The sequence below is a fragment of the Miscanthus floridulus genome, chromosome 18 (assembly GCF_019320115.1).
Source record: "Miscanthus floridulus cultivar M001 chromosome 18, ASM1932011v1, whole genome shotgun sequence".
In the NCBI taxonomy this organism is placed as follows: Eukaryota; Viridiplantae; Streptophyta; class Magnoliopsida; order Poales; family Poaceae; genus Miscanthus; species Miscanthus floridulus.
This window is the reverse complement of record NC_089597.1, coordinates 81,211,135-81,235,611: the sequence shown is the minus strand read 5'-3', so window position 1 is coordinate 81,235,611 and position 24,477 is coordinate 81,211,135. Positions and strand designations below refer to the sequence as shown.

General features: G+C 44.8%; 1 pseudogene; it reads left to right on the top strand.

Annotated features, from left to right (window-relative positions):
- The window catches only part of LOC136520599 (ABC transporter G family member 36-like), a 32,809-nt pseudogene extending 12,947 nt beyond the window's left edge, over window positions 1-19,862 (top strand).
- The last annotated feature ends 4,615 nt before the right edge of the window (window positions 19,863-24,477 follow it).

The following is a 24,477-nucleotide window of genomic DNA, read 5'->3' as shown; positions in this document are numbered from 1 at the left end:
TCTTATTACAAGAAGAAATGTAAAACCCCATCATTCATTAACCTATGCTCCCTTGTTTATTTCTCTATAGATAAAGTGAAGAAATGGTGGATATGGGGCTATTGGATCTCCCCACTGATGTATGTGCAGAATGCCATCACAGTGAATGAGATGTTGGGGAATAGCTGCGACAAAGTATTGAATAGAACTATTTCCAATGAGACTGGGTGTGCAGGTCCTTAAGTCCCATGGGGTGTTCCCGGAAGCCAAGTGGTATTGGATAGGCTTTGGTGCATTGCTGGGATTCACAATTTTGCTCAATGTTGTCTTCACTTTTGCCCTTACGTATCTTAAGCGTGAGGATCTTGCTTCGTTCTAAGCTTGTTTTCTCATTCCATTTTTCTTGGATTTGACAAAACTAACCTAAGCCTAAGGATGTGTTTTTACTTCTTGTTCTCCTAGCAAATGGAAACTCCAAGACATCAATATCAGAAGAGGAGCTGAAGCTAAAGTGTTCCAATGTGAATAATGACATTATGGATGCCAATCCCTTGGCGTCAAGGACTACTCTTCAGCTAATAGGAAACAACACTGAAACTAATTTAGAAATGTTGGAAGATGATTCTGGCCCTAGTCAAAGGGGGATGGTTCTCCCATTTCCCCCACTTTCTCTCAGTTTTGATGACATTCGATACTCCGTTGATATGCCACAGATACACAGATAGAAATTGCTCTGATTATATTATGAAATTGGGTCAGATTGATCACTAGTTTGTAACCTTTGGTACAACATCAAATTCAGGAAATGAAAGCACAAGGTGTAGTTGAAGACCGCTTGATACTCCTTAAAGGCATTAGTGGATCTTTTAGGCCAGGGGTGTTGACCGCACTGATGGGTGTCAGTGGAGCCGGCAAGACTACGTTGATGGATGTATTAGCAGGGAGAAAAACCGGCGGCTATGTCGAAGGAAATATAAGCATTTCAGGATATTCGAAGAATCAAGAGACTTTCGCTCGTGTATCTGGATACTGTGAACAGAATGATATCCACTCACCTCAAGTGACAGTTTATGAGTCATTGCTTTTCTCTGCTTGGCTCCGTCTTTCTTGTTGGCCCACAAGATCACCGGCTCAGATGAGTGAACCACTCACCGGTCTTGTCGAGCACCCGCTAGTGCTCTCAGACAGGGCTTCGGCCAACGCTGGTGTCTTGTACTGTGTGTGCATGCTCTGTTCTCCCTTCTTCTTCAAGCTCTAGCCATAGTGTGTGGGGACGGACAACGCTTGTTCGTGGTCGGCATGGCTAGTGGGTGCTCGGCAAGACTGGTGAGTGGTTCACTCACCTGAGCCGGTGATCCTATGGGCCAACAAGTGGTATCGGGGCCGTATAAGCGTCGTCGTCAAACTAACCGCTGACAATGACGGGCGGTTCGGAGATGGGCGACAGCAGTGGCACTGCTGGCGCCTGCACCTGTAGCGGCTACAGTATCACAGCAGGGGTCTTTCGGCGCCGCCTTCCCTTGCTGTGTTCACACAAGGTAACAATAGATTATCTAACAATCTCCCTCTAATCCTACTGCTAACCCTTGTATCCCTTCCATGCCGATCATCTCCTTCAGCTCCGTGAGTCGAAGACGTCCGAGCGGCTTGGTGAGGACGTCCGCGAGTTGCCGACCAGTTTCGACGAACTCGATGACGATATGCCCTCCATCGACAATGTCCCTAAGGAAGTGGAACTTCACGTCGATGTGTTTACTCCGGTCGTGCAGAACTGGATTCTTCGCCAGGGCGATGGCGGACTGGTTGTCCACCATCAGTGCTGGTGGGTGAGCTTCTACACCGGTCAGCTCGTCCAGCAACCGACGTAGCCACACAACTTAGCACGCCGCTGTGGCCGCCGCTACATACTCTGCCTCGCACGTAGATAGCGCCACCACCTTCTGTTTTAGCGACAACCATGAAATTAGGGCCGACCAGAGGAAGACGAGAACACCAGAGGTGCTCCGTCGTCCATCGATGTCCCCTGCCATGTCTGTATTGCTGAACACAGTGAGCTGCAGCCTACTCCCACCGGTCTTTGGGAAGATGATCCCATGATCTACCGTCCTCTTTACGTAGCGCAGTAGCCGCTTCACCGTAGCCCAGTGATCCTCTCTGGGATCCTTCATGAAGCGACTGACGTAGCCCACGGCGAATGCAATGTCCGGCCTCATGTGGACTAGGTGCTCCGGTAGAGTGTTGCATCCACCTTCGTCACGGTGCTGGCCTTCGTCAGCTTCAGCCGCTCCTCCATCGGAGTTACGCATGGCTTGCACTCAGCCATGCCGCTCCGCTCCAACAGCTTGGAGGCATACGCGCTCTGACCGAGCGTGAGTTACTCCTTCCCCTGTCTCACCTCGATGCCAAGGTAGTAGGAGAGTGTGCCAAGATCGCTCATTCGAAAATGAGCCACCATCTCACGCTTGAAGCTGTTGATATCCTCCGTGCATGCGTCGGTGACGATTAAGTCATCCACATACACGCCGACGACAAGCTCCTCCTTCCCCCGTCGCCGCGTGTAGAGCATGTTCCTGGTTGTGCACTGTTGAAACCCAAGCTCGCCCAGCGTAGCGTCAAGCTTGGAGTTCCATGCTCGTGGGGCCTACCGTAGCCCGTAGAGCACCTTGCGCAGTCGGAGCACCCTGTGCTCCTCTCCCTTGACGGTAAAACCTAGAGGTTACCTGACGAAGATCGTCTCCGCCAACTCGCCATTTAGGAAGGCCAATTTAACGTCCAAGTGATGGACGCACCAGTCCTTTGCTGCTGCCAAAGCTAGTAGCAAATAGACCAACTCCATGTGCGCTACTGGCGCAAAGACCTCCTCAAAGTCTATGCCCTCGCGCTGAACAAAGCCTCGGGCAACGAGGCGTGCCTTGTGCTTGACAATGGCGCCGAGCTCGTCCCGCTTGACCTTGTACACCCACTTCAGGCTGATCGGACGGCATCCTGGAGGTGGATCAACGAGCTGCTAAGTCTCATTTTCCTCGATCGCCTTCATCTCCTCTAGCATCGCCCGTCGCCAGTTTTCGTCTCGCTTGGCTAGCACGAACGTGGGTGGTTTCTCTACACTAACAAGCAGCAGCTCTGCGTCATTGAGCAGCCAACCAGCTAGTCCTGAGAATCCTGTGCCACCGACGATGTCGTCCAGCCTACAGAACCGCACCTCCTCACCTTCATGGAAGGCATCCATGAACTCAGTGATGTCACTTGGAGGTGAGGCGAACTCGATCGGCGTCGATGGAGTTCCCTGTTCTATCGAAGTGCTCGTCACAGCACCTGGAGTGCTCGGCACCCTGGTTGCAGCGCTCGGCACTACTTCTGGACAGCTCGTCATAACTCCTACAGTGTTCGACCACATTGTAGGAGTGCCTAGCCTCAGTCTTGGAGTGGTTGGCACCACTGCAAGACGTTTTGGCTCCGCCACGGGAGTGCTCGGTACCCGTCCTAGAGTGGTCGCCACCACTGTAGAACCTCTCGACATCACTCCTGGCATGCTTGGCATCCCTCCAGGAGTGCTCGGCATCCCTCCTGAAGTGCTCGGCACTGCCCCAGGAGTGCTCAGCTCTACTGCCGGAGTGCTTGGCGCTCCTCTCGGAGTGCCCGGCACCTCTTCCCCTGCGTCTCCACCACCGTGGATGACCAGGTGCTCGACGACGAAGGTGTTGGTGAAGCTGCCAGCTTCCCCCGTGCTCAGACTGCTCTAGTCCCAAGCCGTCTCCTCATCGAACATGACGTCATGCGAGACAAGCACCTTATCTCTGCGCGGGTCATAGAGCCAGTACACCTTGGTACCCTCCGCATAGCCTAGGAACACCATTGGTGTGCTCCTGTCCTCCAGCTTGGTGAGGTTTGGTTTCGTCTTCCTAACGTGGCCGATGCAGCTGAATGTCTAGAGGAAGGACACGCTCGGCTTGCGCCCATACCAAGCTTCGAACGACGTCTTACCCATCAGGGCCTTGGTTGGAGAGCAATTGAGGATAAACACCGCCGTGGTCACCGCCTCACCCCAGAATCTTGTCGGCATGCCTTTGGCCTTCATCATGGATCGGGACATGCCGACCACCGTCTGGTTTCGTTGCTCCACCATGCCATTCTGTTGTGGCGAGTACGGCACAGTGTGGTGTTGCCCCACACCCTAATCCGCGTAGTACGCAGTGAACTCCACCGAAGTGAATTCACCGCCACGATCAATCCTCAGCGCGCGGAGCTTCTTGCCGCTCTCGGCCTCCATGCGCGTCTTGAACTTCTTGATCGCTGCCGCCGCTTTGTCCTTGCTTGTCAGGAGTTGCAGCCATATGTAGCGACTACAATCATCCACGAGCAGGAGGAAGTACCACCGACCATCGTTTGTAGCAGGCATGATCGGCCCACAGAGGTCACCGTGGACGAGGTCGAGAGCATCCTTCGTGCGATACTTGGCCGCCTTTGGGAAAGGTAGCCTCCTCTGCTTCCTGGCCAAGCAGCTGTCACATAGCTCGCCTCAGTGCTTGATGTGGGGTTGCCCTCAAACCATCTTCTCCAGCCGACCAAGCGTGTCGAAGCTGAGATGTCCGAACTAGGCATGCCACATCCACGGTTCCTCAGAGTGCCTTACCGCCAGGCACATCGGCTGCTCTACCTTCAAGTTGAGTAGGTACAACCGGTTTAGGGACCTCTTCACCTTGGTAAGAAGTCACTGCTCCCGGTCCCTGATCCTAAGGACTTCGTCCTTGATCAGTACCTTGCTACCGTGCTCATCTAGCTGACCAATGCTGATGATGCTGCAACGCAGCTGCGGGATGTAATATACATCCGTTAGCGCATGGTGCTCCCTATTCTAGCACCAGAAGATAATGGTGTCGCGCCCTTGGATAGCCACCCTTGAGCCATCACCAAACTTCACCGTACTGGTAACATCATCGTCGAGCTCAGAGAAGGATTCCTTGGAGCCCATCATGTGGTTGCTGGCACCAGAGTCCAGATACCACCGCTGCTCCTGGTCGGCGCCCACACGTCTGAGGTGAACATGGGCGCGTGGTTCGTCGAGGTTGACGGTGAAAGCTCTAGTTTGGTTTTGGTGAATTGATGAAACCCTTAGTGCTAACCTAGTTTATCAAAGTGATTATGAGATAGGTAGCACTACTTCAAGTGATGAAGAAAATGAAGATCATGACATGATGATGATGATGGCATGGTGATGATCAAGCACTTGGACTTGAAAAGAAGAAAGCGAAAAACAAAAGGCACAAGACAAAGGTATAAATGGTAGGAGCCTTTTTTGTTTCAGTGATCAAGACACTTAGTGAGTCTGATCACATTTAGGATCGATAGCCGTACCATTAAGAGGGGTGAAACTCGTATCGAAATATGGTTATCAAAGTGCCTCTAGATGCTCTAACTCATTGTATATGCATTTAGGATCTAGTGGAGTGTTAACACCCTTGAAAATGTTTGCGAAAATATGCTAACACATGTGCACAAGGTGATACACTTGGTGGTTGGCATATTTGAGAAAGGGTGAAGAAGATAGAGGTGAAAAGGAGTTAGTCGCACTGGTCACAGAGTGACTGGATGCGTCCGGTATGGTGACCAGACACGTCCGGCATTGACGATGAACTCAGCGACCGGACGCGTCCGGTGTGAATCAGCAAAGTCATTGTTTGGTGAAATAGTTGATCAGATGCTGGTTGTGTCCGGTCCGGAGTGACCGGACACGTCCGATCGACTGTGGGTGCTTACTAGACTCGACCGAACGCTGAGGCTCAGCGTCCGGTTAGTTTCTAACGGACGTGTTCGATCGGCCTTGGGTACTCTCTAGACTCGATCGGACACTGCGGCTCAGCGTCCGGTCATTTCAATTTCTGCGTTCGGTCTAAGCGTTCGGTCATCAGCAGTGTGGGCAGCAACGGCTACATTGGTTTGAACTGGACACGTGGCGGTCTAGGAGCGACCAGACATGTCCGATTGGACTACTGGACACGTCCGTATTCACGGTTGGTGCGTCCGGTGCATTCGAGCAGCGCGTCCGGTCGATGCGCAGTCAGCCCAATAACTGAGCCAACGGCTCTATTTCATGGGGGCTTCTATTTAAGCCCCATGGCCGGCTCAAGCGCACACTCTTGGCCATTTGCATTGACATAGCAACCTTGTGAGCTTAGCCAAAGCCCTCGCACTCATCTCCGTCATTGTTTCATCATCATTGTGAGATTGGGAGAGAATCCAAGTGCATTGTTTGAGTGATTGCATCTAGAGGCACTTGGCATTTGTGTTTCGCTGTGGGATTCACTTGTTACTCTTGGTGGTTGCCGCCAGCTAGATGGCTTGGAGCAGCGAGGATCGTTGAGCGGAGGTTGGTGATTGTCTCCAGCTCCGATCGTGGTGATTGTGAGGGGTCTTGTGCCTTCTCCGGCGGAGAGCCGAAAGGTAACTCTAGTGGATTGCTCATGTCGTTGAGTTACCTCACTTGTGGGTAGGTTCTTGCGGTGTCCAATTGTGTGGACGAGGTTCATGCAACACATCTTAGCCGATGAACCACCAAGTGTTGGTGGACACAACGGGGACTAGCGTGCCGGCAAGCATGTGAACCTTAGGAGAAAAATTGGTTGTCTCTTGCCCTTTGGTATTCTTTCGGTGATTGATTTAGTATTCATCTTGTGATTGGTTCACTCCTCTATACGGCGATATAATCGCCCTACTCACTCATTTATATTCTTGCAAACTAGTTGTGGCAAGTTCTTTAGTGTAATTAGAATTGAGAGCTTGCTTTGTTATTTTAAGTTCATCTAGTGGAGCTCTTTAGAGTAGCAAGATTGAGAGCTCTTAGTGAGTAGTAACATTGCAAGATGTGTGCCTAGTAATCATTGCAACTAGAATTATTAGATAGGTGGCTTGCAACCCTTGTAGAGCTAGAGTAAGTTTGTATTTCGCTATTTGTCATACTAATCAAATTGCTCTAGTTGATTTGTAGATTATTAAATAGGCTATTCACCCCCTTCTAGCCATATTAGGACCTTTCAAGTGGTATCAGAGCCATGGTCACCGTTTGATTGAAGGCTTAACAACCTCAGTGTCAAATTATAGCTCAAGTTGTGTTCAACCATGTGGGGGGCAAACCACCGTTCTTTGATGGCACATGCTATGACTATTGGAAGAGAAAGATGAAGATGTATCTTGGTTCAATCAATCATCGAGTATGGGAGGTGACCGAGAATGACTATGCTATCATTGATCCTGATGACCCCACCAACCAAGACAAGACCAACAAGCAATGCAATACAATGGCTCTCAACACCATATACAATGCCATTGATTCCAAGGTGTTTGAGCAAATTAAGGATTGTGAAAGAGCAAATGAGGTGTGGAGGAGATTGGAGGAAACATATAAGGGCACACCGGCGGTGAAGAGTGCTAAGTTGTACATTCTCATGGATAAGTTAACAAGCTTTAAGATGAAGGAAGATGAGAGCATTTTGGAAATGTTCCATCGGTTGCAAGTGATTGTAAATGACTTGAAGGCCTTGGGAGAGAAGATCAAGGATGATGATGTCTCTCATCGGTTCTTGATGTGCTTACCTCCAAGATTTGAGATGTTGAGATTGCTTATCATAAGAGGAGGATTGAAGGAGATTACCCCTAACCAAGTACTAGGTGATGTCATGACCCAAGAGACATACCGTGTGGAAAGGGAGGGGGATGACAAGAAGGAAGAAGAAGACAAGAAAAAGAAGAGTATAGCATTCAAGGCTAGCTCATCATCATCCAAGAACAAGGGCAAGTCCAAGAAAGAATCAAGTGATGATGATGATCTTAGTGATATTGATGATGAACCTATGACCCTCTTTGTACGCAAGATAGGAAAATTCATGAAGAAGAAGGGCTATGGTGCAAGAAAGAGAAGAGATCACACCAAAAGCAAAGAATATGTGAGAATATGCTACAATTGCAAGAGCCCTGATCACGTTGTAGCGGATTGTCCCTACAATAGTGACAATGATGATGATGAGAGGAAAAAGCAAAAGAAGGACAAGAAAGAAAAGGAGAAGAAGGAGAAGAAGATGACCTTCCAAAAGAAGAAGAAGGGTGGAGGCTATGTGGTCACTTGGGATAGTGATGGCTCTTTGGATAGTGATGATTCTAGAGATGATGGCAAGAAATTTATCAAGAGAACACTAGCAAGCATCGCCATCAACAACAAGCCCTCCATCTTCGACACTCCTTCGACATGCCTCATGACAAAACCTACCAAGGTAAAATATGATGTGAGTGATGATGATGAATGTGAAAGTGATGCTTGTAGGAGTGATGATGATGAAGAGGAGTACTCCAAGGAGGAGCTCATGGACATGTGTGAGCAAGTGCATACTTGCTTTGAGATGAAGTGAAAGGAGTGCAAGGAATTGAACAAGAAAGTCAAATTTCTTGAGCAATCCCTTGATGAGCTAAATGCCACTCATGAGAGGCTAATGGAAGCCCATGAAAAGCTTGGCAAAGCTCACTCTAAGCTTGAGAAAGCTCACTCCTCTCTCATTGAGCAAGTCAAAGAGGAAGCCAAGAAGGAGCAAGTGATTGTATCATGTGATGTGAGACTAACATGTGATCTTAGTGATGAATCTTTTTATAAGCCCATTATAGTTGCCCCCACTAACACTTCATGTAGCGCTACTACTTCTACTTCACTTTGAGTGATGGTCTCACTTGTGATGCCTCATTAATGATGGAAAATGAGACCCTCAAGAAGGAGGTGAATGAGCTCACTCGTGCCTTAGGAAATGCCTATGGTGGAGATGTCCGCTTGCTAAAGTGCTTGGGTAGCCAAATGTTTTGTCTCTACAAAGAGGGATTGGGCTATACCCCCAAGAAAGGCAAAGTGGCATTTGTCACTCCCAAAGTTAGCTTTGTGAAGGGCAATGGCTGGTTTTGCAATGGATGCAAGCAAGTTGGGCATATAGAGCAGTATTGCAAGACTAACAAGAACAAGCTACCTAATGTATCCTCAATTAAATTTGATGCTTGTTACATGCTTGTTAAGGGTGCTAATAGTGTGAAGGCTAAGTTCATTGGTACACCAATTGTGGGCCCAAAGAAGAAGGTCATTTGGGTACCAATGACCTTGGTAACTAACCTTCAAGAACCTAAGCAAGTTTAGGTACCTAAAAAGAATTGATCTTTTTTTTGTAGGTCAATTATAAAGCCGGAGGAAGGCATTGGGTGCTTGATAGTGGGTGCACACAACACATGACCGGTGATCTAAGAATGTTCAATTGAATCAATGAAAACAAGAGCAATGGGATTGATAGTATCACATTTGGTGATAATGGCAAAGGCAAGGTCAAAGGGCTTGGTAAGATAGCAACATCCAATGACTTGAGCATTTCTAATATGCTACTAGTAGAGAGCTTGAACTTCAACCTTTTGTCGGTAGCTCAATTGTGTGATCTTGGTTTCAAGTGCATATTTGGTGTGGATGATATAGAGATTATAAGAGTAGATGGCTCTAACTTGATATTCAAAGGATTTAGACATGAAAATCTATACTTGGTTGATTTCAATGCTAGAGAAGCTCAATTGACAATATGTTTGATCACTAAGTCTAGCATGAGTTGGTTATGGCATAGAAGGCTTGGTCATGTTGGAATGAAATAATTAAACAAGTTGATTAAGCATGACTTAGTTAGAGGCGGCCAGAAAACAAGTTGGTAACACACATCCTATGAAGAGCATGATGAGCACATCTGAGGCATTTGAGTTGATGCACATAGACTTGTTTGGACCAACCACATACACTAGCATTGGTGGAAACAAATATGGATTTGTGATTGTGGATGATCTCACTAGATACACATGGGTATTCTTTCTTATTGACAAGAGTGATGTGTTTGCAACATTTAAATCTTTTATCAAGGGCATTCACAATGAGTTTGAAACTACTATCAAGAAAGTTAGAAGTGACAATGGTAGTGAATTCAAGAACACTAGAATTGATGAGTTGTGTGATGAATTTGGAATTGGACATCAATTCTCGGTCAAGTACACTCCTCAATCAAATGGCTTAGTTGAAAGGAAGAATAGAACTTTGATTGACATGACAAGATCAATATTGAGTGAGTACAATGTGAGTCATTCATTTTGGGCCGAAGCAATCAACATGGCTTGCTATTATAGCAACCGACTCTATTGTCACCCCATGATGGAGAAGACACCTTATGATCTTTTGAATGGAAGAAAGCCCAACATAGCATACTTTCGGGTTTTTTGTTGTAAATACTACATATTGAAGAAAGGCACTAGATTGAGCAAGTTTGAAAAGAAATGTGATAAAGGTTTATTGCTTGGTTACTCCACTACTAGCAAAGCTTATAGAGTTTGGAATTTGGCTAGTGGTACTCTTGAGGAGGTTCATGATGTGGAGTTTGATGAAACAAATGGTTCCCAAGAGGAAGATGAGAATCTAGATGATGTAAAAGGCACTCAATTGGTCAATGCAATGCAGAACATGGACATTGGTGATATAAGGCCTAGAGAGGTGATTGATGTTGAAGATGACAAGAATCAAATGCTCTCTAACTCAAATGTGCAAGCTAGTGGTTCTTATGATCAAGTTCAAGCAAGTACTAGTCATGACAAAGTGTAAGATCAACAACAAGTGGCTAGTTCATCATCTCAACCAAGTGATATATCAAATGCAAGCAATCAAGTGCAAGTGCTTCAACCAACTAATGTTGCAAGAGATCATCCCTTGAACACTATCATTGGTGATATTTTAAGAGGTGTGCAAACTAGATCAAGATTGACTTCATTTTGTGAGCATTTCTCATTTATGTCATCCATTGAACCTAAGAAGATAGATAAAGCTTTAAAGGATGTTGATTGGGTCAATGCTATGCATGAAGAGCTAAACAACTTTATAAGAAACCAAGTATGGGAGTTAGTTGAGAGACCAAAGGATCATAATGTGATTGGAACCAAGTGGGTCTTTCGGAACAAGCAAGATCAAGATGGGATAGTAATAAGAAACAAAGCAAGATTAGTGGCTCAAGGTTACACTCAAGTTGAAGGTCTTGACTTTAGAGAAACATATGCCCCGGTTGCAAGATTGGAAGCAATTAGGATCTTGTTAGCCTATGCTTGTGCCCACAACATCAAGTTATACCAAATGGATGTGAAGAGTGCATTTCTCAATGGGTACATCAATGAGCTTGTGTATGTTGAGCAACCTCCTGGTTTTGAAGATGAAAAGAAACCCAACCATGTTTACAAGTTGAGAAAGGCTTTGTATGGATTGAAACAAGCACCAAGAGCATGGTATGAGAGATTGAGAGATTTCCTACTCTATAAGGGATTCAAAATGGAAAAGGTTGACACCACTCTCTTCACCAAGAAGCTTGGAAATGACTTGTTTGTAATGCAAATCTATGTTGATGATATCATATTTGGGTCAACAAATCAAGATTTTTGTGAAGAGTTTGACAAGATGATGGCAAGTGAGTTTGAGATGTCCATGATTGGAGAGCTTAGTTACTTCCTTGATCTTCAAATTAAGCAAATGAAGAATGGCACATTTGTGAGTCAAGGCAAGTATATCAAGGACATGCTAAAGAAGTTTGGAATGGATGATGCTAAAGCTATTAGTACACCAATGGGGACAAGTAGAAGCTTGGATAGTGATGCTAGTGGCAACATGGTGGATCAAAAGATGTATCCATCTATGATTGGAAGCCTACTTTATGTGACCGCATCAAGGCCGGATGTGATGTTTAGTGTATGCATGTGTGCTAGATTCTAAGCCTCACCAAGAGAAAGTCATTCGAAAGCAACAAAGAGAATATTGAGGTACTTGAAGCATACACAAAATGTTGGATTGTGGTATCCCAAAGGAGCCAGATTTGACTTAATTAGATATTCGGACTCTGATTATGCGGGATGCAAAGTTGAGAGAAAGAGCACATTGGGCACATGTCAACTATTGGGAAGATCACTTGTGTCTTGGTCATCAAAAAAGCAAAATAGTGTAGCACTTTCAACCGCCGAAGCGGAGTACATCTCGACCGGTAGTTGTTGTGCTTAATTACTTTGGATGAAGGCTACTTTGAGTGACTTTGGAATCAAATTCAAGCAAGTGCCATTGCTATGTGATAATGAGAGTGTCATAAAGCTCACCAACAACCCGGTTCAACATTCAAGAACAAAGTATATTGATGTCTACCATCATTTCATAAGAGATCATCAACAAAAAGGGGACATTTGCATTGAGAGTGTGGGCACCGAAGATCAACTTGCCGATATCTTCACCAAGCCACTTGATGAGAAGAGGTTTTGCAAGCTAAGGAATGAATTAAACATACTTGACTTCTCCAATATGTGTTGATGCACCCCCACTTATATGACATGCCTCTCCTTTAAGCAATTCAAGGTAAAAGTTGATTGTTATGGCATACATCCTTGCTAAGGACATGTTTAGCGCATCTAGACATCCTTCACATCAAATAGGCTCATTCATGTAAAATCAAATGAATTTGATGCTTGTATGGTACCACTATTGCTTTAATGCTTAATTTGGTCTAGTGGTAGCATATGACATATTTGTGGGCTTGTAAACCTAGTGTTTGATCTAGAAAATAAGCTACAAGTGTTTAACTCAACATGGTACAAGATAACCCTTATTTGGAGGTGTGAAGAAGCTTGTCCGTGGATCAAACCGAGTTAAATATCTTTTGCAAGTAATCTAGAATGAACCAAATTAGGAAAATAATCCTCATTTCACATGGTTTCACCCCAACCTATCTATAATTTGAGCCCACCTTTTGTGCTAATTGTTGACAAAGGGGGAGAGAAATTTACAAAGATAGTAAGATAGGGGGAGCAAACAAATGAAATGACATTGTAAGGGGATCAAATCAAAATTGTACACAAGCAGGGGGAGCAAGCTCATAAACTTGTATGTTGCATTTGAATGTGCATTTCATATATTTGCTTGCATGGCACAAGTTTTTAAATTCAATATACATGCTTGTGTGGTGTATGCTAGTTGTAGGTTTGAATGATGAAATGAAAAAACTAGCATGCATAGGTTATCTAGTGTTTGTATTTCAAAGTCTCCAAGTGGTATCAAGCTAATCATGGTGCTAAGGATGGTATATTGGTGCACTCCGATTGGTATCACGCTTCAAAGGTCCATCTTCTATACCTTAGCATCATTTGGTAGACATTGTCTCCTACATTTCCTATCTAAGCATATGTGCAAGCTACAATCCAAACTATTAGCACATATGTAGGGGGAGCAATTGCTACCATATGGGATTCATGAAACTTGTCCATATCTTTTTACATATGGTAAATATGCTTGGGCAAGCACCATGGATTCAATTAAATTTCAATTCATATCTTTATGTAAGGGCTGTCATCAATTACCAAAAAGGGAGAGATTGAAAGCTCTAGTTTGGTTTTGGTGAATTGATGAAACCCTTAGTGCTAACCTAGTTTATCAAAGTGATTATGAGATAGGTAGCACTACTCCAAGTGATGAAGAAAATGAAGATCATGGCATGATGATGATGATGGAATGGTGATGATCAAGCACTTGGACTTGAAAAGAAGAAAGAGAAAAATAAAAGGCACAAGGCAAAGGTATAAATGGTAGGAGCCTTTTTTGTTTCAATGATCAAGACACTTAGTGAGTGTGATCACATTTAGGATCGATAGCCGTACTATTAAGAGGGGTGAAACTCATATCGAAATGCGGTTATCAAAGTGCCACTAGATGCTCTAACTCATTGCATATGCATTTAGGATCTAGTGGAGTGTTAACACCCTTAAAAATGTTTGGGAAAATATGCTAACACATGTGCACAAGGTGATACACTTGGTGGTTGGCATATTTGAGGAAGGGTGAAGAAGATATAAGTGAAAAGGAGTTAGTCGTGCTGGTCACAGAGTGACCGGACGCGTCCGGTATGGTGACCGGACACGTCTGGTATTGATGATGAACTCAGTGACCGAACGCGTCCGGTGTGAATCAGCAAAGTCGTTGTTTGGTGAAACAGTTGATCGGACGCTAGCTGCGTCCGGTCCTGAGTGACCGGACGCGTCCGATCGACTGTGGGTGCTTACTGGACTCGATCGGACGCTGAGGCTCAGCGTCCGGTCAATTTCTAACGGACGCATCTGATCGGCCTTGGGTACTCTTTGGACTCGACCGGACACTGCAGCTCAGCGTCCGGTCATTTCAATTTCTGCGTCCGGTCGTCAGTAGTGTGGGAAGCAATGGCAACTTTGGTTTGAACTGGACATGTGGTGGTCTAGGAGCGACTGGACACATGGCGGTCTAGGAGCGACTGGACACATCCGGTCAGACTACCAGACGCGTTTGGTACAGCGTCTGGTGCATTCGAGCAGCGCGTCCGGTCGATGCGCGGTCAACCCAATAATTGAGCCAACGGCTCTATTTCATGGGGGCTTCTATTTAAGCCCCATGGCCAGCTCAAGCTCACACTCTTGGCCATTGTATTGACATAGCAACCTTGTGAGCTTAGCCAAAGCCCTCCCACTCATCTCCATCATTGTTTTATCATCATTATCAGATTGGGAGAGAATCTAAGTGCATTGTTTGACTGATTGCATCTAGAGGCACTTGGCATTCGTGTTTCGCTGCGGGATTCACTTGTTACTCTTGGTGGTTGCCGCCACCTAGATGGCTTGGAGCAGCAAGGATCGCTGAGTGGAGGTTGGTGATTGTCTCCGGCTCCGATCATGGTGATTGTGAGGGGTCTTGTGCCTTCCCCGGTGGAGAGCCGAAAGATAACTCTAGTGGATTGCTCATGTCATTGAGTTACCTCACTTGTAGGTAGGTTCTTGCGGTGTCCAATTGTGTGGACAAGGTTCGTGCAACACCTCTTAGCCGCCGAACCACCAAGTGTTGGTCGACACAATAGGGACTAGCGTGCCGGCAAGCACGTGAACCTCGGGAGAAAAATTGGTTGTCTCTTTCCCTTTGGTATTCTCCCGGTGATTGATTTAGTATTCATCTTGTGATTGGTTCACTCCTCTACACGGCGGTATAATCACCCTACTCACTCATTTATATTCTTGCAAACTAGTTGTGGCAAGCTCTTTAGTGTAATTAGAATTGAGAGCTTGCTTTGTTATTTTAAGTTCATCTAGTGGAGCTCTTTAGAGTAGCAAGATTGAGAGCTCTTAGTGAGTAGTAATATTGCAAGTTGTGTACCTAGTAATCATTGCAACTAGAATTGTTGGATAGGTGGCTTGAAACTCATATAGAGCTAGAGCAAGTTTGCATTTCGCTATTTGTCATACTAACTAAATTGCTCTAGTTGATTTGTAGATTATTAAATAGGCTATTCACCCCCCTCTAGCCATATTAGGACCTTTCAGACGGTCTTCAGGGGCTTCCTAGGTCCTTCCATCATCGTCGCCTCTTCCCTCTTCTTGGCCTCGACGTCGTGCAGTGCACAGAACGTCACCATCAGGATAGTTGCCTCATCCTCATCATCGGCTTGCACCAGATGAGCCTGAGCCTTCTTTTTCTGCTTGCGGTTTTGGCACTCCCATGCCCAATGGCCCATCTTCCCGCAAACGCCGGTAGGCGTTGGGGTCGACCTGCTTCTTCTCCGAAGAAGCCTTGCCGCGGCGCTTGCCATCGCCACCGCAGCTGGAGGAGGCTGCCTTCCCAGAGTTCCTCCGAGCAGCCCACTCCTCTTCCGTCAGCAGGAGTTTCCCGCTGTCCTTCGTTGTTGTCGCCTGCTACAGGCGCTCGTCCACCGCCTACAGACGGCCTATCACATCCTCAATGGTGAGGGTGGACAAGTCCAGCATCGTCTCTATGGAGAGAGCGACCTGGATGTACTTTGCCGGCACGGAGTGAAGGTACTTGGAGATCGCCTCCTCTCCGTCGATGGTGACGCCATGGCTCTTTAGCTTGCTGATGAGCGTTTGCAGGCGGAGGAAGAAGTCCTCCACCGTTTCACCGTCCTTGAACCTGAGGTTGGCGTACTCCTGGTTCAGAAGCTAGGTTGTCGCCTTCTTTGTGTGGTCGGAACCGACGTGCATCGCCGCAATAGCCTCCCATACCTCCTTAGCCGAGCTCTTCGCCCCCAACAGCTCCCTATACTCTGCTGGTACAGCAGCGAGGATAGCCTCCAATGCTGACATGTCATCTTCTTCATTGTCGGTGCCCTTGTCAACTGCATTCCAGAGCCGTCAGGCTCTGAGCTTGACCTTCATGGTCACCGACCACTCTCCATAGTTGGTGCGAGTCAGCGTCAGCCAACTGGTGCCGTTGACCTCCCCCACCGTGCGAACAATGACTTTCGGTCGTGGCTGGGCAGCCACAGTAGTGCCACTGCTGTCGCCCATCTCCGAACTGTCCGTCATCGCCAGCAGTTAGTCTAGCGACGGCGCTTGTATGGCTCTGATACCACTTGTTGGCCCACAGGATCACCGGCTCAGGTGAGTGAACCACTCACCGGTCTTGCCGAGCACCCGCTAGTATTGTCGAGCACCCACTAGCCATGCCGACAACGAACAAGCGTTGTCCGTCCCCACACACTATGGCTAGAGCTTGAAGAAGAAGGGAGAACAGAGCATGCACACACAATATAAGACACCAGCGTTGGTCGAAGCCCTGTGAGATAGCAAATCTAAACTCTCTTTACTGAGTTGTCATGGTAGTCTATTTATACAACTCTATCCATCTAGTCCCAGTACAACGCACATGCTGTAACAGTAACTAGATAACATACAGGGCTGACTCTGCGCTAGCCACTGCATGTGCCTACAGTACTGCAGGTGAGCCGTGCGACGCCTGCACCTGTAGCGGCTACAGTATCACAGCAAGGGGCCTTTCGGCGCCGCCTTCCCTTGCTGTATTCACACAAGGTAGCAGTAGATTATCTAACATTCCTAAGGATGTAGATTCCAACACAAGAAAGGTAAGTGGTACGTGTTAGTCGTCATTTTCACCTATATTAAGTATTTTGTTGATAGTGATTTAAATTTTTACATGCAGATGTTCATCGAGGAGGTCATGGAGCTTGTAGAGCTGAAACCACTGAGAGATGCTTTGGTTGGACTTCTTGGAGTAAATGGTTTGTCAACCGAGCAGCGGAAGAGACTGACGATTGCTGTGGAACTTGTTGCAAATCCATCCATCATCTTTATGGATGAGCCAACCTCAGGGCTCGACGCACGGGCAGCAGCAATTGTGATGAGGACAGTTAGGAACACTGTTAATACTGGTAGAACTGTGGTTTGCACGAATTGACATATTTGAACAATTTGATGAGGTGAGTGTTATTTTAGCCAGGAGCTTTGTAGATAACTTTGCCAAAAAAAATCACATTCAATTTGTTTATTGTCACGACCTTTCCATTCCTTAAACTAATTTGTAAGCTTTGAAATGTATGATAACTGCCTGCAGCTTTTTCTAATGAAGCGGGGTGGAGAAGATATCTGTGCTGGTCCATTAGGTCACAACTCTTCGGAGCTGATCAAGTATTTCGAGGTAAAACACTATTAGATAATCAGAATATTCCTATATTCTTCATTTTTTTGTTACATATATAATAAGACCTCTGTGGTTTATCAATCAGGCGATTGAAGGTGTCAGCAAAATTAAAGATGGCTACAATCCAGCAACGTGGATGCTAGAAGTGACAACAGTCTCTCAAGAACATATCTTAGGTGTTGATTTTAGTGACATATACAAGAAATCCGAGCTCTACCAGTAAGTAACATGCAATCCTAAGAGCCACTTAACATTTTTGTGTAACTAAAAAAAAAATACATAGATGACACTTATTTTTCTTGTTACTTAGAGTTCACAAAATGCACATTATAAACAAAGCACATAAATAAATCCTGACAGCAACCAGGAGCTACATACCTAATAACACTATTATTCACTACTGCATATTCAGGCAATCATCAATTACTGCTGGTTGCCAAACCCTTGTCACTGTTGGTCTTGCTAAGGGCCAGCGGCGGTGCTAGTCTACGCTATCACTGCCAAGTGCCAAGTGAGCAACCGGCAACATTGTAAAAATAGAAAGAAAAAAAAAGCAGCTCATAGCGTCCACCGCCGGACCTGCCTTCACTTCACATGCTTGTTGTTAGCTTGCGCATTGCTAGGCCCGCCGCCACCTGTGCCGCATCGAGAGCCCCACAAGGCACCACAGCTGTCGCTGGCATGGGCTCCGCACCTCCACCCATGCCCTATGAGGAGGTGCCATTACCGGCTTCGGGGGCCTACATTGCCGTTGTGGGCCCGTGCATGAAGCCACCCTTCCCCAAGATAGAGAGAAAAGGCGAACTAGTGAGTTTGAGAGAGAGAGATATCTGAGTTATGGGAGGCTTAGGGAGACGGATGCCACAGTGACGGATTTAACTCTGTTCTTGATACTTCGAGTCTGTTGCCCATATCACTGCTAGTTGGTGCTAAAGTCCCGTAGTGATCTTATCGTTGCCTGGTCTTAAAGGCAACCAGCAGTGAATCTACAAAACTGGTGGTGATGTTCATGTCCCTTGCAAACTCATAGTGATAATACATGGTAGTTATTTCTGTAATAATGATTATTTATAGGTTATTTATATGGTGCAACTTCTCCATATTATTTTTTTCCAATAGCTTATGTAACATTTGCATTGCTGTTTATAGGAGGAACAAGGATTTAGTAAAGGAACTAAGCCAACCGGCACCAGGTTCGAGAGACTTATATTTTCCCATTAAGTACTCTCAGTCTTCTTTCACTCAATGTGTGGCCTGCATTTGGAAACAAAACATGTCATACTGGAGGAACCCTCCTTACAACACTGCCAGGTTTATTTTCACTACTGCTACGGCCCTTATTTTTGGCACCATGTTCTGGAACCTTGGTAGCAAAATGTAAGTCCAAGTCATGATTTACTCTGTTGTTGTACATAGTGAATAAGCATTACTGCCATAATCCCATTCATATTCTGCACCTCAATCCAGAGACAAGTCACAAGACTTGTTCAATGCCTTGGGATCTATGTATCTTTTGGTGATATTCATTGGTTGCACAAATTCTATCTCTGTTCAGCCAGTTGAGCGAACAGTGTTTTACCGTGAGAGAGCAGCTGGCATGTACTCAGCTTTCCCTTACGTATTTGGCCAGGTGAACTAAGATGTTGCCCTCCTGAAGATCAATTCGTAACCCCATTCATGCTACTTGTTTTGGCATTATTCTTGGGAGGCCGAGATATACATATACTAATTGGTTTCTCTTTTTTTTAGGTTGTAGTACGTCGAGCTCCCATATGCTTTGGTTCAGGCTTCCATATATAGGGTAATAGTGTATGCAATGATCGGATTTGAGTGGACTGCTACCAAATTCTTCTGGTACCTCTTCTTCGTGTACTTCACACTGCTCTACTTCACATTTTACGGCATGATGGGTGTCGGGCTCACGCCAAATTACCACATAGCCTCCATTGTCTCTACGGCATTCTACAACATCTGGAACCTCTTCTCAGGGTTCTTTATCCCCCGCCCTGTAAGTGCCATAACTTTACGTTTTCTTTTCCTCTTATTAGAAACACATGTCTCATTTGTGTTCTGGACTTGTTTTTACATGAAGAAAACGCCGATCTGGTGGAGATGGTACTGTTGGATATGCCCTGCCGCATGGACGTTATATGGGCTTGTCTCACAATATGGTGACATCACCACACCCATGGAAGATGGCAGGACTGTGAATGTATTCCTAGAGGACTACTTTGACTTCAAGCACAGCTGGCTGGGGTGGGCCGCTGCCATTGTCGTGGCTTTTAGCGTATTCTTTGCCGCCTTGTTCGCCTTTGCCATCATGAAGCTCAACTTTGAGAAAAGATGACGATGATAAGAACTGGGGAGCACCACAAAGAGCTGCACAAATAGATGATGTTTGGTGTATTGCAAAATAATGGATTCTATGTATGAGCGGACAGAACTCTTCACTTCTCTTATGTGTACTGTTCTATATAATATTTCTATCCCGACACTACTATAAAAATGTCTTGGCCATCAGTTTGAACCCCCATCATCACTGGATTTTACACTGGTCTATGATATATTGGCAGTGATAGCCCACCTCATCACCGAAGATTTAAAACTGGCGGTGATAGTATGTTATCACCGTTGGTTTGGCGTGTGATGCGACTGTGATCGTCCAGTCGTAGTCGGTTCACAGGTTGGTTCTGGCGGTGATGACCAACCTGGCAATGATATGTAATTCATTACCGCCATTTGTTTGTTTGATCCAATGTTGTTGAGTACTTGATCAATGCCAACCTTTTGTTTGAACTGGCGCTGATGATCGTTCTAAGAATGTTGATCATTGCTTGAACTGGCGGTTCATTACCGCCATTTGTTTGTTTGATCCAATGTTGTTGAGTACTTGATCAATGCCAACCTTTTGTTTGAACTGGCGCTGATGATCGTTCTAAGAATGTTGATCATTGCTTGAACTGGCGATGGTTAGTACTAGATGAACGCTGGTCGTCATAGCTCTATCCACGCGTTGATGAGCATGTCATCACCGCCACTTTTTGGCAGACATAGCTATGGCGGTGGTACTGACCATGTTCACAATATTTATTGAAATCAAGTTTAATAGCATATTGACAATGCATAAAGATACATTCATGAAATCCATACATCATATCCGGGCAAAAGTTTATGATCCCTTTCAACTACATAGAGGTAACGATCGAGCAACAGTGTCAGATGGCAATAGATGCCAATGGTGTGATTGGTAGCCACACAATCAAATCAATCGCTACAACAATCCTCAGAACAGACAACAACAGGTCCAGTATCAGAGACTAGAGCAACCGGTTGAAACCTAGGACAGGGGTGCGCCGGTTCGAGAAGGTTTGTTGCCGGCGAAACAAATTGAGCAATCTGGTGCGGCAGGGAACACCAAAGCGAAGAAACCACGCCCGTCATACCGTTTTTGTTGTAAGTGTAATGGACACCTGAATGATGCCTGCAAGGCGGACCTCAATTGTTATGTTTGCAACAAGAAGGACACACACCTTGCATCTAAATGCCCGCTTACCAAGATGCCCAAGCCTAATATTTCTAGAGCATGTCTACCTCACACTCGAGTGTTTTAGAGAGAACTAGCACACGTGTGTTTTGTCCCAAAAAAAACACACAGATTACAGGAACCAAAAAATTCATGTATTTTATAACAAGGTAGCACACGAATTTTGGCAGCCTAGCACACAAAAAGAGTCACAACAGACAAAAGGAAATCCATGTGTTTTTTCCATGAGTAGCACACGAAAATATTGCAAGGAAAAAACATGTGTTTTTCAAAGAAGTAGCACACAAATCTTCTTGTAGTTGTACTTGTACTTGTATTCTTTGTGAAACAAGGGCCAAAAATAGAGCAGATCTGTTGTACTTGTTATTGTACTCTGTTGTAGCCCACAAACCTAACGACAAAATGACCCATGTTAACAACTACAAGGCACATCAGCCCATCAAACAAATGTGTGTCCTATATATGACCTACTTGACAAAGAAGCAAACCAAACAGATCCATCGATCTGTTCTTGAGGAGGAGCTCACGCACACCAGGGCAAAAAAGGGTGAAAACCCCAGATCAGAGCAGGAAAAAAGGGGTGGGGAGGGGGAGGATCACTAGATCCAAGGAGGCAGGACTCACCTCTACATCATCCAAGGTCAGTACACACCAGATCCAACCCTTCCTTGTGTTAGATCCCTATTTTGTTGATCTCAAACGATCTGTGCAAAGGAATTTAACCCATTAGTTTGAAAATCAAGAGGATGACTCGTCGAAGACCAATTTCTAGGCACAAAGTACTAAATTAGTACTGGAGAACCTCCAGGAAAACAGCAGGTGAGATGCTTATGGGGCTGGGAAAACAGGAACATTAACTGAGAAATGGGCATTTTCATAGCATCTGCAAACATAAATGTTGCCCTAATTGTCCACAGTAAACCCCTAACAATATCTCAGCATAGCTTCTCTCAACCTACCATCCACATGGCCACATAAAACCACAACAAAGATGGGACTCACTACGATGCATCCTAATAAACAATCGAGGCACACCAGAAAAAAACATACACAAATGACCACCACACTAACACCACAATTCAACACTAAACCCATGACAATGATCGAACCACCTAAACTTTTTGGAGGTTGTGCCTTCTTGCCGTTGGCTCAGCAGCCTAACAGTTTTTCCCATTAAGAAACTAGTGTAGTAGTGATTAGCCTAACATTTTTTGCTGAAACTGGAGAAAACAACAAGTTCATTGTCACAGTGTAGAAAGATAATCCAAAGAGCTTACCTCTAACAAACTGACATAGTCCCAGACCTAGGCACAACCAAATTAGGATGCATTGGAATCAACCTGTTTAGAGAAATAGAACAAGACCAAAAGTAAGAACCTGTTTACACAGATCACATAGGATAGATCACAGATCATATATTACAAGACATAATTTATTTCTATGCAATCTTTTTCCTTCATACTAGCACAATCACAGATCCGACAGCACCCACATCTTGTCCTACCTCCACCATCCTTCATCTAACACAAACATAGATCACATATGACAGATCACAGATTACGAGAGATAATTTATTTATATGCAAAGACAATTTACAATCTTTTTCCTTCATACTAGCACAATCACAGATCCGACAGCCCCCAAATCTTGTCCTACCTCCATCATCCTTCATCTAAAACAAACACAGATCATAGATTACAAGAGACAATTTATTTCTATGCAAGGACAATTTACAATCTTTTTCCTTCATACTAGCACAATCACAGAGAGAGGGGGGATCAGCACAATCACAGATTGCTAACTATTTCAAGCAAACAAAACAATATATCTTATGCATCTATTTTGTTTTCAGGTTACATCTGACAACATGGATGGGAAGTCGCTACAAAATTTTGACCTAACAACACAAGAAGGGGTCAACAAATGGCAAGAAGCCCTATAGTTTATGTACCACACCAACCAGTATGCATTTCCAAATCCTATGTTCTATCACAGATGAGTTACAATGACACAAATGAGAACAGTAACAACAACAGTTTCACACCACTCACACTTATACCGGTTATGCATTGGCTATATTCCTATTGTAACTAGGAATATAGCCTCACACCACTCACACTTATTCCAATCTCTACAAGGACTTTTCAAGAAGCACTACTAGAAGTTAGATTCATACCTCATTAGCCAAGATTAGTACACCAATCTATTGAATCAAGTTCACTGGTAAACTAATTCCTAGATCACCTACGTCGGCCAAAATTAGCAGATCCATGAGATTACATAGTGCAAAACAGAGAGCATGAGATCTCACACACACGCACGCGCACAAATACAATTTTCTGGGCAAATTTCTAGAAGTCATTCTGCAACCTCACACCACTACCACTTATATATTATGCATTTCCTATATTCCAATTGCTAATAAATTACAAAACACAGATATGGGAATTGTAGATTTCACATAGTGCAAATTGTACTTGTTGCTAATGCAATTATACCAAATGCAATTTTCATGTGGTGCAGGGGACAGGGGTGGCTAGGAATGGCTATAAACTCACAAACTGATTCTTTAATATCATTCAACTCTATCATATTGACATGTCATCATCTATTACTAAATGCAAGCAAAGAATAAGACAGAATTGAGACTGGAGCAGGAAGTATTACACTGAAACTATGGTTCGGCATAACTTAGGTAATATAAACATCAATAATTAATTTCTGGTTAAGGACAAAACTATTTTTCCATGGACTTGTACAAAATACGAGTGAATCAACCTAAATTTCACAATACTAAATCATGTACATCATCAACTACAGCCACCATACACAAATAGATTCTGAGAACTAATATTGTTTTGTAGGCTCTCCAGTGAAGCCGCAAAGAAAGATGAGGAAATAAACTTGTAATGCTAACAAAGATCCAGAAGCCACAACAAGCTGAGGGCGCGGTGATCAAAAACATGCAGCAACTCGTCATGATCAGCAGATACAAGCAAAATTTTAGTGCCACTTTAATTTATTTATGTAATCACAGGCATGTAACAAGCTCAATGTTTTTTGTGTACTACCCTTTGTGCCTCATTGAGTGTACTAGGTTAAACAGAATTCACAACTTCATATTACTCATCATGAAGACTAGATATTGCACATGTTTGGTACCATAATTTTAGAAATTAACGAGTGCAATTTACTACTTATGAATATGCAATAAAGAGAAATTAACGATTCCCTAAGTATGGAAGATTAGTAGGGACAGTGACAATCTACAAAATAGTACAAATCTGATCTATACAAGAAGATCCTGCTGACCATTCTTGCATGATCCTGTCTATATGTACATGTATGAGCTAACAGAAGCACATCCTTCCTACAATCAGTTGCGACACCAAATGGCTCAATCAACCCCCCCCCCCCC